Genomic DNA, 16188 nt, shown 5'->3' with positions numbered 1-16188 from the left:
GTTGATGTGAGTGTCTTAATGATAGCTCGATACTCGATTTTGTCCATTTTCATAAAAACACTCACATCAACTCACTCAAACGACTGTTACATAATAACTGCGCGTCCAAAATGGCTGAAACTTTGGTGAGTAACTGTCAACAGATGAACAACGAAATTCACTAGGTTTTATTTACGAGTGCTGCCATCTTCATGTTGAGGTCGGAAACTTTTCAGACCACCCTCGTAATTGAATCTCTCCAAAAGCACACATACACTTTGGAAAATAGTGGATGCAGTTGGATAAGCTAATCACCCATTTACCCAGTACGTGTATCATAAAATTATATATCTAATGGGAAAGACATAATATCAAGTCAAAGATGTTGTTGGTTTTATCAACAAGATATGGGAAACCAACCACTTGTAGATTCAGAATACATCATTCAGTAGATTTTGATGTAACATGACTGTGTTGCTGAAAAAATCCTCTACACAAGTACCAGTATTATTACCGTGCAGGCAGATCAGTCAACATAGCCCTTCATAACCTAGTTTCTAAAATAGGGAAGTCGATGCACTATAAAAATCTAGCTGTGGCAACTTTTCTGGATATTCAAGGGGCATTTGACAATACACTCTTTGAATGTATTAATTTTTGCTGCAGGGGCAGCATGACGACTTTGTGTCGACGGATAAATATCATGTTGACGAACCGAACGGTGACAGTTACTCTTTCTTGAGAGACAACCCGGTGCAAGGTAAGCCGGGACTGCCCCCTGCGGACGACTTAGTCGTTCTCATAGCCGGGAAACATAATATCATTTCAGAAATAGGCTCTGTAGTGAATAAATAATTGGTGTGAAGGACAAGCACTGTCAGTAAACCCGGACAAGAAATTTGATTGAGCTCTCTGAATTTATATTAGGGGAGAGGGGGGTTAAATATCTAGGACTGATACTAGATAATAAGCTTACCTGGAATGCACATTTGGAAGAAGTGGTAAGTAAGAGGAAGCAGACATTGTGTATCGGTAGAACCTGTGGACTGAAGCCAAGCTGAGATAGAAGTCATGTTAATTCTGCCACGGCTTCATATCGTGGTGGAAGGCGTGGTTAGCAGCATACCGAATACCATTATGAATAATAATGACTGGAGAGGTAGTCCCTATTCCAGGATTATGGAAATATTTATGTCGCAACCAACTCTTGGAATGGTTCCAAGGTGTCCAAGATTTATACGTAGTAGAATGATGCTTCTGGGTAAATTCTTTCTGTAACCCAAGCAGCTGAGAGAAGTGTCGAAAAGGAACCTTTTGGACTTTATTAAAAGGACAAAGCTACTTGCTGAATAGGCTTGAAAAGTGGAAAGCACAATGGGCCTGATAAGGCCGCGGTCTAACCTAACCACAGAAATAAGATCATCACTGTTTAAAAAAGTGTTAAATAAAGACATTTTGGTAAGTCATTGCAGAAGGAATTAGAACTAAAAGTAAGCTTGGTAAAAGTGTGCACCAGATGGAATCTCCACGCCTTTAAGAATCAGTTTTATGAACAAACTGAAGGAGCAGTTCTTAATTCATCTACATCTGCAGTCTTGATTAATGTCTACATTGAAATCTTCGAGAGCAAGACCTAGGATGCTTTTTGTGGCCTCATTTGGATGGCATATTGAAAATATGAAAAATCGTCTGGAAAATATCTGGAAAAAAGTTATCAGAGTGAAACGAGCCGGTGAGAATATACAGGATGTTACAAAAAAAGTAGGTTAAGGCTGTTACCATAGATTCTTACATTAGAATCATACTTTACTTGTACCGTTTTTTATTTAGTTTTTTTAAATAAACTTCCCTGTTTTTGTTTTTTAATTTTGAACATTTTTTATTTAGGACTTGATTTACGATTTGCGAAATATTGTAATTTTTTTGGATACTGATGCCATAGGTTTCTTTTGTTCTAAAATTAGCTTGGGCTTGGCACTCTGAAGAATTTTTGATAGCGAATTCAGTTTATCAAAATTGTAACCTAGAATCGCAGCTTATGAAGTACAGCACAATCAGTTGAAGTACCAATAAAAACAGTAATATATTATCAAGCCCCATTGGATAATAAATGTACCTTACACTATCAACTTGATCTGTTTCACTCTTACAAATAGTATTTCGTCAGAATCGTCCAACAGTACTATGTTTAAAGGTCCGCGAGACATCAAGGAAAATGAACTGGCGTATGCCTTCCTCTTTAAGTTAAGATATTCATGTAAAAAATGTACACACTTCGTTCAATCGTGGATAGCTCTGTTAGTCCACGATGTGGATCATGTTTACAATATTTAAAATCGATTAATTGAACAATCTTCAACAGCGATGTTATGCATCCCGTTTGGGATTTTCTCGCAATTTTCAAAAAAATATTTATGTTTTTCCGAAATCAATCATATTAACTTAAGATTGATATAAATTTAATAATATTTCAACTATCTGCCTCCATACATTTCATCAATAATATTCCGAATTGCAGTTTTGTTAAAATCAATATCTACAATTCATTTTTCCCATTGACGTCTTTTTGCTGGACTTCTAGGTGCTTCACCTCTGTTACACTCAGCTGTAACATGATTTACTGTAGAGACACTCGGATGTAAAGCATATGCAATTCTCTTAAGCAGATAACATGAACGAATGATAAGATTCGCAATTTTATCAGACGTAACCTTTATTTTATTTCAGATGAAAAGAAGAGTGTCAACCAGCACACCCCTTTTTTTACCCCCAACTATACAAGCTTATAACTTATTTAGTTTTAATACTTTTTTCAATTTTTTTTTTGTGTATTTTCAAAATATCAATAAATCTGTTGTATAAAAATGAAAGGTAAAAATATTTTTTGTTTTTTTATCGAGCTCGACAAACTCCCAAAATTTATGCAGCGGTTCCCCAAACTTTTACAACTTGCTGAACCCGGCCAACATCTCGATTTTTTTGACCACACTTAAAAAAATTTTCAAACACATTTCTTACTGATTATACTATATTATACTACGATTAACAAAATAAATATTTCACTAAGTAAAAATTTTTAAAGTTAAAGGAGTTGTTACCCCTTCTACGCCCCTTCTACTTCTATACCCTTCCGGACAAATATTGTTTATTGATAATTTTATATACAAAAGTACATGTTGTGTCACAAATATAAATAAAATATAAAACGGAGACAGTAAGTGAACATGTAAAATTTATTTAAATGTCAATTTATTGATATACTCTTGAACGCTATAAAAACAATTTTTAATTAAGTAATGCTTGGTAAATGTTTTAAAAAGTTTAAAATTCATTGCGTTAAGTTTGTGTTGAGCGAATCTACTTACTAAAATATTATAAAGTTTCAAGTCCAAACTGTGTTTATATGTCAATCCTGGATTTCAGTACAATTAGATCACCAGCATGCCTTGTATTATAATTATGATTATCATAATTGTGTCTAAGCTCCTTTATGTTACGGTGAATGCTGAGTAATAACTCTGTTATATACAAACAGGGTAATGGAAGAATTTTTAGTTTTTTAAATAATGGCTGACAATGAGTACTTGGTGAAGAATTGCTGATAATGCGTATAGCCGATTTTTGCAAGCAGAAGACTCTCTTAAACGACGTTGAATTCCCCCAAAATAAAATCCCGTAAGTCAAGTGGCTATTAATAAGAGAGAAATAAACAGATCTCAGAATACTATAAGGCAAGCAATTTTTAAGTTGTCGTAATATGAATATTTGAGAAGGTAATTTTGAGCACAAAGTATCGATATGAGCTTTCCAATTTAGGTGATCGTTAAGCATTAAACCTAGCAGTTTCACTGGCGTAGAGCTAATAGTTCGTCTATTGGATCTGAACTTCATGTGTTGAGTTTTAGACTCATTTAACATTAGTTCGTTTGCAGAAAACCAATCTTTAGCTTTATCAAATAGGGAAACATTAAAATATAAAATATGTGTCACCACTTCATAAGATCGTAGTATCGTCTGCAAATAATATATAATGACCGTCAAGAGGTCATTAAAATAAACAAGAAAAAGTAGAGGCTCCAAAATAGACCCCTGTGGTACACCATTATTTATAGGAACAATGTTAAAATTTATACCTTCGCAGCAAACAAACTGCCTCCTGTTTGTAAGAGAAGACGCGAACAAATTTAATGCATTGGACCTCACTCCATAGAACTTAAGCTTACGAAGAAGTATGGCAGTAGACACTGAGTCGAAAGCTTTAGATAAGTCACACATGATTGCCTCGGTTGTAAGGCCTTGATTAAAGCCGTCAACAATTGCGCTAATTGTTGACTTCTAGATACGATGACAAGTTATCTTTTATAATAATCTCTAGCACTTTGGACAAGTAGGGAACAATAGCGATCGGTCATAGATCTGCGTCATGAAAACTTTTAGCTTAGAAGCTCTTGAGAATGCAATGGAGACATCGCAGAATAGCTCTCAACTGCTTTGCCCGTACCTGTCTAAGGGGTGGAAACCACCCCCAAATTCACAAGAAGTGAATACCCAGATAGGTTGTGGGGATCGCCAGGGTTCCGTCGGAACACAGTTTGAATACCGATGTCTTTAAGTAACTGATATTACAGTATTCAAACCAAAGTCTATAATATGTAAACAAGCGTGTTATTGTTTAGATTACTACTATAATATATGTTATTAATGCTCGGCAGTGATTTCGCATTATTTTTGTTACCTCACACTTTTATAAAATGAAAATTTAAATTAGAATGGAAACAGCCCTATTAATCGGACACACCAAAGCTAGCAGAGTTAACTAGATCGTTCTCTCCATTTGAATTCTAGAATTTAACATTCGGAAGTCGTTCCGTAACCTCGGTGGAATGATCAAAACCTCGCACCGCGCATGTGGTGCGTTAGCCACTTCAAACCCGTTTGTTTTCAACGTTTCAGTCGATGCCTCACCGTCGCGACGCCCCGTAGATATTGACCTCGACGCTCCAGACGCCGTGCGTTGGTTTGTCATAGTTGCAGATACAAAGCCAAAGTCGCTGTACCTTTAATATCTCTGTCTCTTTCTCCTTGCCGTCGGACCAGCGGAAAAAGCTTTCTGCATTGTGATTTTACAAAGGTTCAAGTTCATTGACGACCGGTGCTGGATTTAATTTGTGGTAATGCAACATGACAGAAAAGTGGATGAAGCGAAAAAGTTTTAATTGAGGTAAAAAATGACGCCAAAGTATTTTCATTTTGAAGTAACGGAAGTTTTCTCTCATAATAAAAATTAAATTAAGTTCTGTATGTAAAAGATGACGTTTTTAATGTTGATTCAGTTGTTAAATACTTTTAAATCTCAATTAGTTGTAGAAAACTAAACTATAATTAATTTCTTAGTACCATTAATAAAACCTGATGATTAAAAAACAAAGTAAGTATATAATTTACATTCATTAGATATTACTAAATTTTCTATTCAAGATATTAAACAGTGTGTCCCCGGATGGGGTACCACAGTTTTGTAAACTTTTTATTGTTGATTTTTCCAGAAAAAGTTATTCGTGATAAAAAGTTTTGCTTATCTTGGGAAGCCATGGGAAGTAATCAAATATGTAATAAAACATACAGGGCGTCCAAAATACTTAAATACGGGGTATAGTAAGAAAAGCTCAATAATCACATTTTGCAAATAAAAAGACGAACCAATTTTTCACTGTTTTACATACCATTTGATTACCATGGACATTTTCTTATCAACATCAAAGTAAACATATTTATTTTTATTAACTGCCCACCGAATAACTTTTATTAATAATGCTAATCCTGAAGCAAAGAATTTATCTTGTGAAATGTTATGAAATCGATAATGTTCCATTCGATATAATAATAATAATAATTTATTGCAAAAAAAGAAGTATAAACATCGATTTTTACAAAAGAAAAATGTATAAAAAAAGTTGATTTACAACACCTCCTGTGGCAAAGAGAGCAGATTAAAAACAATGAATGAACACAAGACGCAATTAAATACACTTAAAACCTACATTCATCAAAAAGTACCAAATCAGAAAAAGTATATTAATTTTTAACATATGTTTAACAGTTGTCACTGATAAATTTTGATACTGGAGAGGCAAATTATTAATAACATAGGAAGTTAAATACGAAAATGAATTTTTAAATTTTTCTGTTTTATGGGAAGGAATACACTCTTTGCTACTCAGTGATCTCAAATTTTTAGTATGTTTCATTATACAGGGTAGTCCGAATTTTATGCAGGAAACTTCGAGGGCAGATAGATCTCTTTAAAATAGTTTTTGCCTTATAAACATAGGTCTGGAATGGCCTAGTTTTAGAGATACAGGGTGTTGAGGTTGTTAAAAAATATATATTTTTTATTTATATCTCCGGAATCCATAGACCGATTTCAATAAAATTTAGTACAGATTATGTATGACAGTAGATCTTGTATTCCCTAAAATATGAGCTTCAAAGGTTCAACCAGTGGTGTACAACTGGACAGGCTCACCCCCCTTTTTTATAAAAAAACCTACGCTACTGTATTTTTTACAAGCTATTGTAACGGTTTTATATATTTATGTTTATGCTTAAAAGTAAGTGCAATTTGTAAGCACATCAACAAAATTCTTTACACTTATCGCTTTCATCTTTTTGGATTAAAGAAATGATATTTTAAAAGCATTTGACGACGAGGTGAGTAAATCGAAAATTTGAAAAGTTCTATGTAAGGATGGCAGAAATCCGTACCATTTACAACCTGTGCAAAATTTACTTCCAGGAGATGTAGAGAGACGCCTGAATTTTTATCAGTGGTTGTTTGAATTATTACTAGAAATACTTTGGACCGATGAGGCTACGTTCACAAGGCGAGGGGTAGTGGATTTTCACAATCTGGATATTTGGTCACAAGAAAATCCTCATGAAATTCGGAGTCATTTCTAAACTTTCTAGAAAACCATCTATTTGAATTATTAGAGGATGTACCCTTAAATATACGACAAAATAGCTGGATACAATGGATGGTGCTCCTGCTCGTTCTGGGTGAATAATACAAGAATAGCTTAATGAAAATTATATGGGGTGATGGATAGGTAGAAGACCAAATGCCAATGTCAACCATAATGGTGCAGAGAGTCCAGTGTCTTGGCCAGCCAGATCGCCAGATCTAAACCCCTGGACTTCTATGTTTGGGGTGACCTATCTGAAAAATTTACTCTACTCCAATAGACCACAACTACTGCAGCGAATAGAAGACGGGTGTAATAAATTAACAGAAAACCACCACATGATATTAGCTTCAATTAGTTCCATTAATAGATGATGTTAGAAATGTATCGATGTGGGTGGTTCGCATTTTAAACAATTGCTGTAAATACGTAACGTTAATTTTGTTTCTTGTTTAGTTGTTATTGCTTGGTAAATGTATTTTTATTATTATTTTTATTTAAATTGTTCTTATTTGTAAAGATAATGTCTCCAGGCAAAACTAAAACACACCAGGAAAATTACCTCATAGGTGATGTGGAAAGAATTTTGTTGATGTGCTTACAAATTGCACTTACTTTTAAGCATAAACATAAATATTTTTGTAATATTATGGTTTGAAGTGTCTGTCACAAGGGGATTGTATTGGTATGAATAACTTGAAAATGGTGAACCTTAGAGAAAAAATTTAAGTCACGTTTTTTACGTATTTATTGCATTAGAATATAAATCCGTTACAATAACTTGTAAAAAATATAGTGCCCTAGGTTTTTTTTTTACAAAAAGAGGGTAATCCCTCTCCAGCTGTGCACCACTGGTTAAACCTTTAGAGCTCATATTTTAGGGAATGCAAGGCCTACTATCATACATTATTTGTACCAAATTTTATTGAGATCGGTTAATAGATTCCTGAGAGATAAACAAAAAAACTTTTTTTTTAACAACTTCAACACCCTGTATCTCAAAAACGAGGCCATTCCAGACCTATGTTTATAAGGCAAACTACTATTATTTTAAAGAGACCTATCTGTCCTCGAAGTTTCCTGCATAAAATTCGGACCACCCTGTATTTTAACACATAAAAATGTAGGTTTGTTATCTTTAAAATGTTGAGTATAAAACTGGCAAAATAAGTCTCCTCTCAGACATGCTCAACAAATTGAAGGAACGTAAATATGTAGTTATGTGACTAAACTGGGGGGCATTCGCAATAAAACGGACGCAACAAAAATTTTGTATCCATACACAACATCCGCATAATTCAAATGAGATAAAACTAAAGATTCGGTAAGGAAAATTTTGGTCTGAGGATTTAGATACGTTTTAAAGCATTGCAACTGTTTTAATTATAGAAAAGCTTTCTTATAGATAACTGTTACATGATTCGAAAAAGTCAACGATGATTCAAAACGGGAAAGTTATCCAGACCTCGCAATTGAGTTGATGTTCCAAATAGAATGTTTTGATTTTTATTAGGATTAACTAATAAAGTATTTTTATGGTCCAGTCATGAATTAATTGTAAGTCATTATTAATAACTGTTGTGGCAATATTTAAATTAGAAGATTTACAACTATAAAGGAGTTGTAGATCGTCAGCGTACATATTTAGTTTACAATTCAAAGGAATTCTCGACAAATCTGCTGTAAACATGTTAAACAAAAGTGGTTTTAATATAAATCCCTGAGGAACACCAGAACCAACTGATTTATAAGGTGATATTAGTATCGAGGAATCTGTATTTAATCTAGTATATTGTTCTCTACCGTGTAAGTAATTACAATACCAGCACAATATATTGCTAGAAGTACCATAATAATGAAGTTTAGCAATAAGGCAATTGATGTCAATTGAGTCAAATGTCAGTCATATCTACAGTGACTCTATACAAGACAGTGGCGACAATAGAGATTAAACCCCGCCCACCCGCCATGTTGCATCCAATGTCAAATTAAAAGTAACTTTTATAAAAAATAAATCAAGAGTATTTTTCTTATAAATTTTCCGCACAGATTTTAAGCAAATAGGAAAGTGAATGGAAAGTGATTTTAAATAATGAATTAATGTAGAATCTACTTGTGCAATAGGGGAGGATAAATATATAATAGTAGCAACTATTGGTTTTTATTTTCTAGGCAAGTAAAATTAAGCTTACCTACATTACACAATGAAATTTATTGAGTTTATATTACAAAAATAAATAATTAATACTAATGATAGTATTCGTTACAATAAATGTCCAACAACACTTTTACTTGCAAGCTTTTTTATGCTTTTTGGCATTTTTTGGAAGCTATGTTTAATCGGAAGATAATAAATCTTTTAACAATAATATATTTGATCTGATGACAATTTGGTAGATCTAAATTTAAACCAGACATTTCTTTAAAAAAAAACTTTTAAATTTATGTTTTGTCAAGATACAATCGCAAAAAATGTTGTAAAACACTTTTCATCTGCAAGAAGAAACAAAATACCACTTCATTACAAAAAAGAGTGCATGTTCTCTAAATATCTTAAGTACGCTAAACTTTGAATATGTTTTATAAATTGGCGTTTTAGAACTAAGAGCGTGTACACAGTTTGTACAAGTTTTTGATGTTTTAACAATACTTTGAACAATATATCCGCACACGTTATAATGAGAATTTAATTCACTAAAACTAAGATTAAATTTTGGTCCTTCTATGTTAGCAGGAACCTTAACTTCCTAAGTAGGTGTTATATTTTTTGTTATAGTGTCCAAAAGACCTGAAAGAAATTCACGGTCGTCGTCCTTATAGGAGCTTCTGCAAGCATTATAACTATCCCTTAGCACAGAATACCCAGTATAGCATCACTAATAATCGCCAAAATTAAAATAAAACAATACGAATATTGAATAACACCATAAGAACGCTCCTGACACATGATACATCACAGATGAATTTGACACTGGATGCAACATGGCAGCTAAAATCACGTGGACCAATTAAAAATGATACACTCTATTGTCGCCACTGTCTTGTATAGAGTCACTGTACTCATATCCAGTAAAGTTAGAGACGAAATCAGAGAATTGTCGGTAGCTGTCAAAATGTCATTAGTTACATTAGCCAATAAAGTTGAAGAACTAATCCCCTACTGAAAACCTGATTGGTTTATAGGAATTATTGAATTTTCAACACAATAATCAAACAATTGATCAAAAATAGCAGATTCGGCAATACAAATTTTTAATGAAAAGTATCCAAATATAACTGCAACTCGTAGAGCAGTTCGCAGGCTAATTATAAAATTCGATACAACTGGTGATGTAAAGAATATTAAAAACATAGAAAAAGAATACAATGATAACGAGGCTGCTACTGCTGTAGTTTGGACTATGTACAAGGTGTCACTCAGGAAAAGGTCAGAAAACATATATATTAGCAAACCTCATATTCGAAGAATTTTAGTAAACAACAAAATCTATCCATTCAAATCAATGCTTAATCATACATTGTTTGATGGGGATGATGGTCGTCGTTTGTACTTTTGTTTAACAATGGACGAGAAACTGACTGAAAACAGATTATTTCATCACAAAATTTTATCTACTGACGAATCACAACTAATCGCGTGGTTTCCTCTAAAAATTGTAGATACGGGGCTAAATATAATCCAAATTTTGGATTGATAACTAATAGTCAAAAAATAATAATTACTTTTTGGAAGAAAATTTTAATCGCATTTCGTATTTGGAAATTTTCAATAATTTTGTTTGCAGAACTAGATAGCGAAAATTTAGAGTTCAGAAGAAAATTAATATTTCAACAAGGCGGATACACTGCACATTCCACACTTCTAGAAATAAATTGGCTTGACGTTCACTTCCATAACAGGTGGATCGGACGCTATGGACCTTTGCCTGCTCGGGCATCGGACTTGTCCCCATTAGATTATTTCTTATGGAGATACTTAAAGCAAAATATGTATTCAAACGATTTTTACGATAATTTATTTAAGCAAAAAATTCAGGAAGCCATAAACGAAGAAATAATCTCGTCTATGTACAAGGAATTTAGAAAAAGATTAAAAAAATTGTATTGTTGAATAGAACTTACTTCGTGGTTGTTGTTAATTTCAGTTCTCATTTGTTATTTTTATTTTTTAATTACAAAAGCTATTTCTATTGGTTTGCAGGCTACCGGAAATTGTTCTATCAAGCCATTTTTATATTGTATTAAATTTAAAATAAAAGTTTATTTATTTTTTTCAATTTCTGTCTGCTTTAAGTAAGATAATTAAAAATCGCGTCTTATTTGCAAAATGTGATTATTCTTCTTTTTTTATTACGCAGTTCTTGAGTTTGTTCAATACAATTTTTAAGGAAAACAAAAATTAAAGGCACTTAGCTTAGGGAAAATTCACATCTTGAAATTTTTTGGACGCCCTGTATGTTTTATTACATATTTTATTACTGCCCATGATAAGAAAAACTTTTTATCAAGAATAACTTTTTCTCGAAAAATCAACAATAAAAAAGTTTGTTAACTGTACCCCATCCGGGGACAAACTGTATACATTTACATTCTACTCGTATAACCATTACATTGAGATTTTAGAGGAACAAGTTTGTGACGAAATTAGAGACGTTATTCCTGTCTATGGTGTCATTAAAAATGTTTAACACTATACTATGCTAAACACCTTCTGTGAGGACATACCACGTTTTATGGCGTCGTTGTTTGACATTAACCTTGACGGATCCACACTCGTAACTTGAATTTGGATTCCACGTTAATGTAATGCAGTATTTTGTGGCATTTTAAACATGTGACGAATGAAATATTAGCCGTTAAGATAATATCAGAAGGAAATAAATTGATTTAAAACCGAAAGGTCATTTTAAGGTTAAAAAACTTTTATGAACTAATATCTAGACAAAAATATGACATTTACTCAAATATCTTCGGAGATGTTTAACATAGTTTGATAGATGTGTTAAATACTCAACGATGTTACTATCTTATTTTATTTTGGGTACTTCTGCGTAAAATCATGCACTTTAATCACTACCGTGTAAAATGAACTGTACTAAAATGTAAAGTAGATTGTTTATAATTTAATATACAGGGTGTCCGCAAATTTCACCGACAACGTTTGACTGCATATTAACGACGATAAATAAATACGATCTACGAAAAAAAGTTAAATAAAAACCTTTTTGGTCTTTGAGTTACAGCTCTTCAAAGTTGACAAAAATAAAACTAATTTAATTAATAACTTCATAACCCTTTTATCGATTGCGTTAAAATTTGGCTCATTTATTTGGACCATTATTGCGTATTATTTCTTAAAATTTTAATCAAATCGATATACTGGGTCGTAGTGTTCTCCGGTTACCTCTCCCTTTTAGTGGTCAAAACTTTTACACTGGTCGTATTCTTTTACAGCGGGCAGCAACATTGAAAAGGTCGTTTTATTTAAAAGAAATATTGTTTCTTGAGGAAATCGCCTACAGAAAGTCATTCTTGAGAAAAATGGCATTATTTGCAGGTCTGTACGTTTCGGTTTGTGTAGCAGTGTCACGGATTTAAAACTTTTAGTTCAGTAGGCGATGAAAACAAAATGTTGATTGCTGTGGCTATCAGGTAAAGTCATTATTGTCGTGTATCTTTAGGATTCTCATCACTCTACCATGCAAATTATGAAGGGTCCACAGTATATCAAGACAATTAAACTGAGTTGTAAATTTTCATAATTTGAATGTATGGAGTAATGAGAATACTAAAGAAACACGAGAATAATCATATTACCTGATAGCCACAGCAATCAACATTTTGTTTTCATCGCCTACTGAACTCAAAGTTTTAAACCGAAACGTACACACCTGCAAATAATGCCATTTTTCTCAAGAATGGCTTTCTGTAGGCGATTTTCTCAAGAGACAATATTTTGTTTTAAATAAAACGACCTTTTCAATGTTGCTGCCCGCTTTTAATAAAATACGACCACTGTAAAAGTTGTGACCGTTAAAAGGAAGAGGTAACCAGAGAAAACTATCACCCAGTTTATCGATTTGAATAAAGCTTTAAGAAATAATACGCTATGATGGTCCGAATAAATGTGCCAAATTTTAACGCAATCAGTAAAAGGATTATGAAGTTATTAATTAAATTAGTTTTATTTTTAACAACTTTGAAGGCTTGTAACTCGAAAACCAAACATTTTTTATTTAACTTTTTTTCATAGATCGTATTTATTTATCGCCGTGAATATGCCGTCAAACGTTGTCGGTGAAATTTGCGGACACCATGTAAACATACTCGCATAATATACCGTGTGAGATACAGTTCTGCATAAAGTTCATATCTTTTTAAATAATGTTTTTAGAAAATTATGCAAAAACATGGCAATTAGTAAATTTAGTTAGCTTTCTTTTGATGTAGGCACATTAGCTATATTAGCCAAAATGGCAGCTTGATAACGTAAACATACAATTTTTAAGAGACAACCCCTATTTTTTTTTTATTTTTTGATTTAGCATCCAGTTTTGAGTCTGTTGATACCCCACAGTCGATACTTTTTTCCAGTGGTTTTACCGTTATTCAAATATTGACATCTCAGTATCGATGAAAAAATCCAAGCATTATTAGCAGTCATATCGCAGTCTTTAGCAAGTAAAATTGTTACAAAAATCTAGGAATCTGGAACTGTCTCGGATTTGTAAAGATCTGGACATTTAAGTGTAGACGATAACGGGGTGAGGGTTCAAATTACTTTTTGGCTGGGTCTCGAGTGATCCAAGGTTCTAATTTGGGGCCCCTATTATTTATTATTTTCATTAATGATCTGATAATGTTGTGTCACAGAGTTTGTTATGCTGATGACTTTAAACTATTTCGGAAAATAACCACTTTTGTTGATTTACAATTACAAAATGACTTAGATGCGATATACGTATAACTGGTCAATTAAAAATAAATTATTTTTAGGAAAATGTGTTGTAAATTGAAAACACCTGAATACTTAGCGTATAAAATGAACGATACTCCTCTTACTAGGAATTATGAAATAATAGAAATAGGGATACTATTTCAGCCCGACTTAAATTTTGGGAGTCATATTAACACTATAATATGTGCAGTGGCTTAAAGAATTATGATTTGTTAAAGGAACGACTTATAATTTTAGAAATATTAGATCTATTATATTCTTATTTAATTCATTAGTCCGTAGTAAGCTTGAGTTTGGTTCACGAATTTGGAATCCAGGCTTTAAAAAATTACATNTAGTAAATTTAGTTAGCTTTCTTTTGATGTAGGCACATTAGCTATATTAGCCAAAATGGCAGCTTGATAACGTAAACATACAATTTTTAAGAGACAACCCCTATTTTTTTTTTATTTTTTGATTTAGCATCCAGTTTTGAGTCTGTTGATACCCCACAGTCGATACTTTTTTCCAGTGGTTTTACCGTTATTCAAATATTGACATCTCAGTATCGATGAAAAAATCCAAGCATTATTAGCAGTCATATCGCAGTCTAGCAAGTAAAATTGTTACAAAAATCTAGGAATCTGGAACGATTTGTAATGATCTGGACGTTTAAGTGTAGACGATAACGGGGTGAGGGTTCAAATTACTTTTTGGCTGGGTCACAAGTGATCTAAGGTTCTAATTTGGGGCCCCTATTATTTATTATTTTCATTAATGATCTGATAATGTTGTGTCACAGAGTTTGTTATGTTGATGACTTTAAACTATTTAGGAAAATAACCACTTTTGTTGATTTACAATTACAAAATGACTTAGATGCGATATACGTATAACTGGTTAATTAAAAATAAATTTATTTTTAGGAAAATGTAGTGTTGTAAATTGAAAACACCTGAATATTTAGCGTATAAAATGAATGATACTCCTCTTACCAGGAATTATGAAATAATAGAATTAGGGATACTATTTCAGCCCGACTTAAATTTTGGGAGTCATATTAACACTATATGTGCAGTGGCTTAAAGAATTATGATTTGTTAAAGGAACGACTTATAATTTTAGATATATTAGATCTATTATATTCTTATTTAATTCATTAGTCCGTAGTAAGCTTGAGTTTGGTTCACGAATTTGGAATCCAGGCTTTAAAAAATTACATAGTTTAATTGAAACTACAAAATAAGTTTATAAAATATTTATTCTACAAAAATTACAACAGAAATCTTGACTTTGTTTCGTACGATTCTTATCACACTGGATTCAATATTGACAAACTGGAATACAGGAGGTACCAACATCAGTTGATGGTGCTATACAAATCGCTTAATAATAAATATATATAATATAAATATATAATATATATAATAGATAGTCCCTAATTCTCTCAAATAAATCTCAGAATAAATATAGGGTGTCCTTGAAAAGGATGAACAACGCTTGACCACAGGTTCCTTGGATGAAAATAAGGCTATTTAGCCTAACTTACCTATATACAAAAGTGCACGCCTACTGAGATATAGCCTTCTAAATATAGAATAGATAACCTATTTTTTTCAACTAATTTGAATACTATTTTTCTTAGAAACTTCAAATTTGGTACACTTATTTTTTTATACAAGAGCAAGGTAAATATAGAATTTGGAGAGAATACATATACAAGATGTTCTATTTCTAGTGCCTGTTCGCCACTGGCTATCCCGTAACTTTTTTGTGTGTATGCCAATGACGACAGAATTTATATTTTTAAAAATGAGCACTATTTTAGAGCTATTTTTGCTCTTACAAAATTTCGATATCGTTTATGGATTTTTAGTTAAAATTCGCATTTTTTATACATTAAATAAGTACATATAGGCAAAAATTCCGATTTATAAAAAATAATTTATAACTGCAGCCTCAAAAAGGAATAATAATGAAAAAATGTCACATTAAAAAAAAAATAACTACACATTTTTGGTATTAGTATTATCAATCAATAAAATAAAAATCAACACTAATAATTTAAATAAACAATATCAACTAATAATGTAAGAAAGTCAACATTAACATTTTAAATAAACTGATATTTGTAATCACATTAAAATAATATTACAGTAAATGCTCAAAGTTACTTTCTTGTTCTTAAACGCAAACATTAGTTCTTCGAAAATTAGAAATTATCCAATAATTGTGCATTACCTCTCATAACATTAATTTCATGTTGTATTCTTTCCCATATTCGTTTTCTGTATTTACTGAAAAGTT

General features: G+C 32.2%; 2 protein-coding genes across 2 annotated transcripts in view; one reads left to right on the top strand and one right to left on the bottom strand.

Moving 5' to 3' along the window:
- Positions 1-16188, bottom strand: part of LOC108917168 (ATP-binding cassette sub-family A member 5) — a 257109-nt gene that overhangs the window by 138947 nt on the left and 101974 nt on the right. The window lies entirely within an intron of this gene.
- LOC108917169 (nucleoredoxin-like) overlaps positions 4994-16188 on the top strand; it is a 118108-nt gene continuing 106913 nt past the window's right edge. The window contains exon 1 of the mRNA XM_018723654.1: positions 4994-5200. The gene's annotated coding sequence lies outside the window, so the exon portion shown is untranslated. The remainder of the gene's footprint in view (positions 5201-16188) is intronic.

The sequence above is a fragment of the Anoplophora glabripennis genome, unplaced genomic scaffold (assembly GCF_000390285.2).
Source record: "Anoplophora glabripennis isolate ALB-LARVAE unplaced genomic scaffold, Agla_2.0 scaffold79, whole genome shotgun sequence".
Lineage (NCBI taxonomy): Eukaryota > Metazoa > Arthropoda > Insecta > Coleoptera > Cerambycidae > Anoplophora > Anoplophora glabripennis.
Note: the sequence above shows the minus strand (reverse complement) of the source record. Positions and strands in the feature narration are given on the sequence as shown.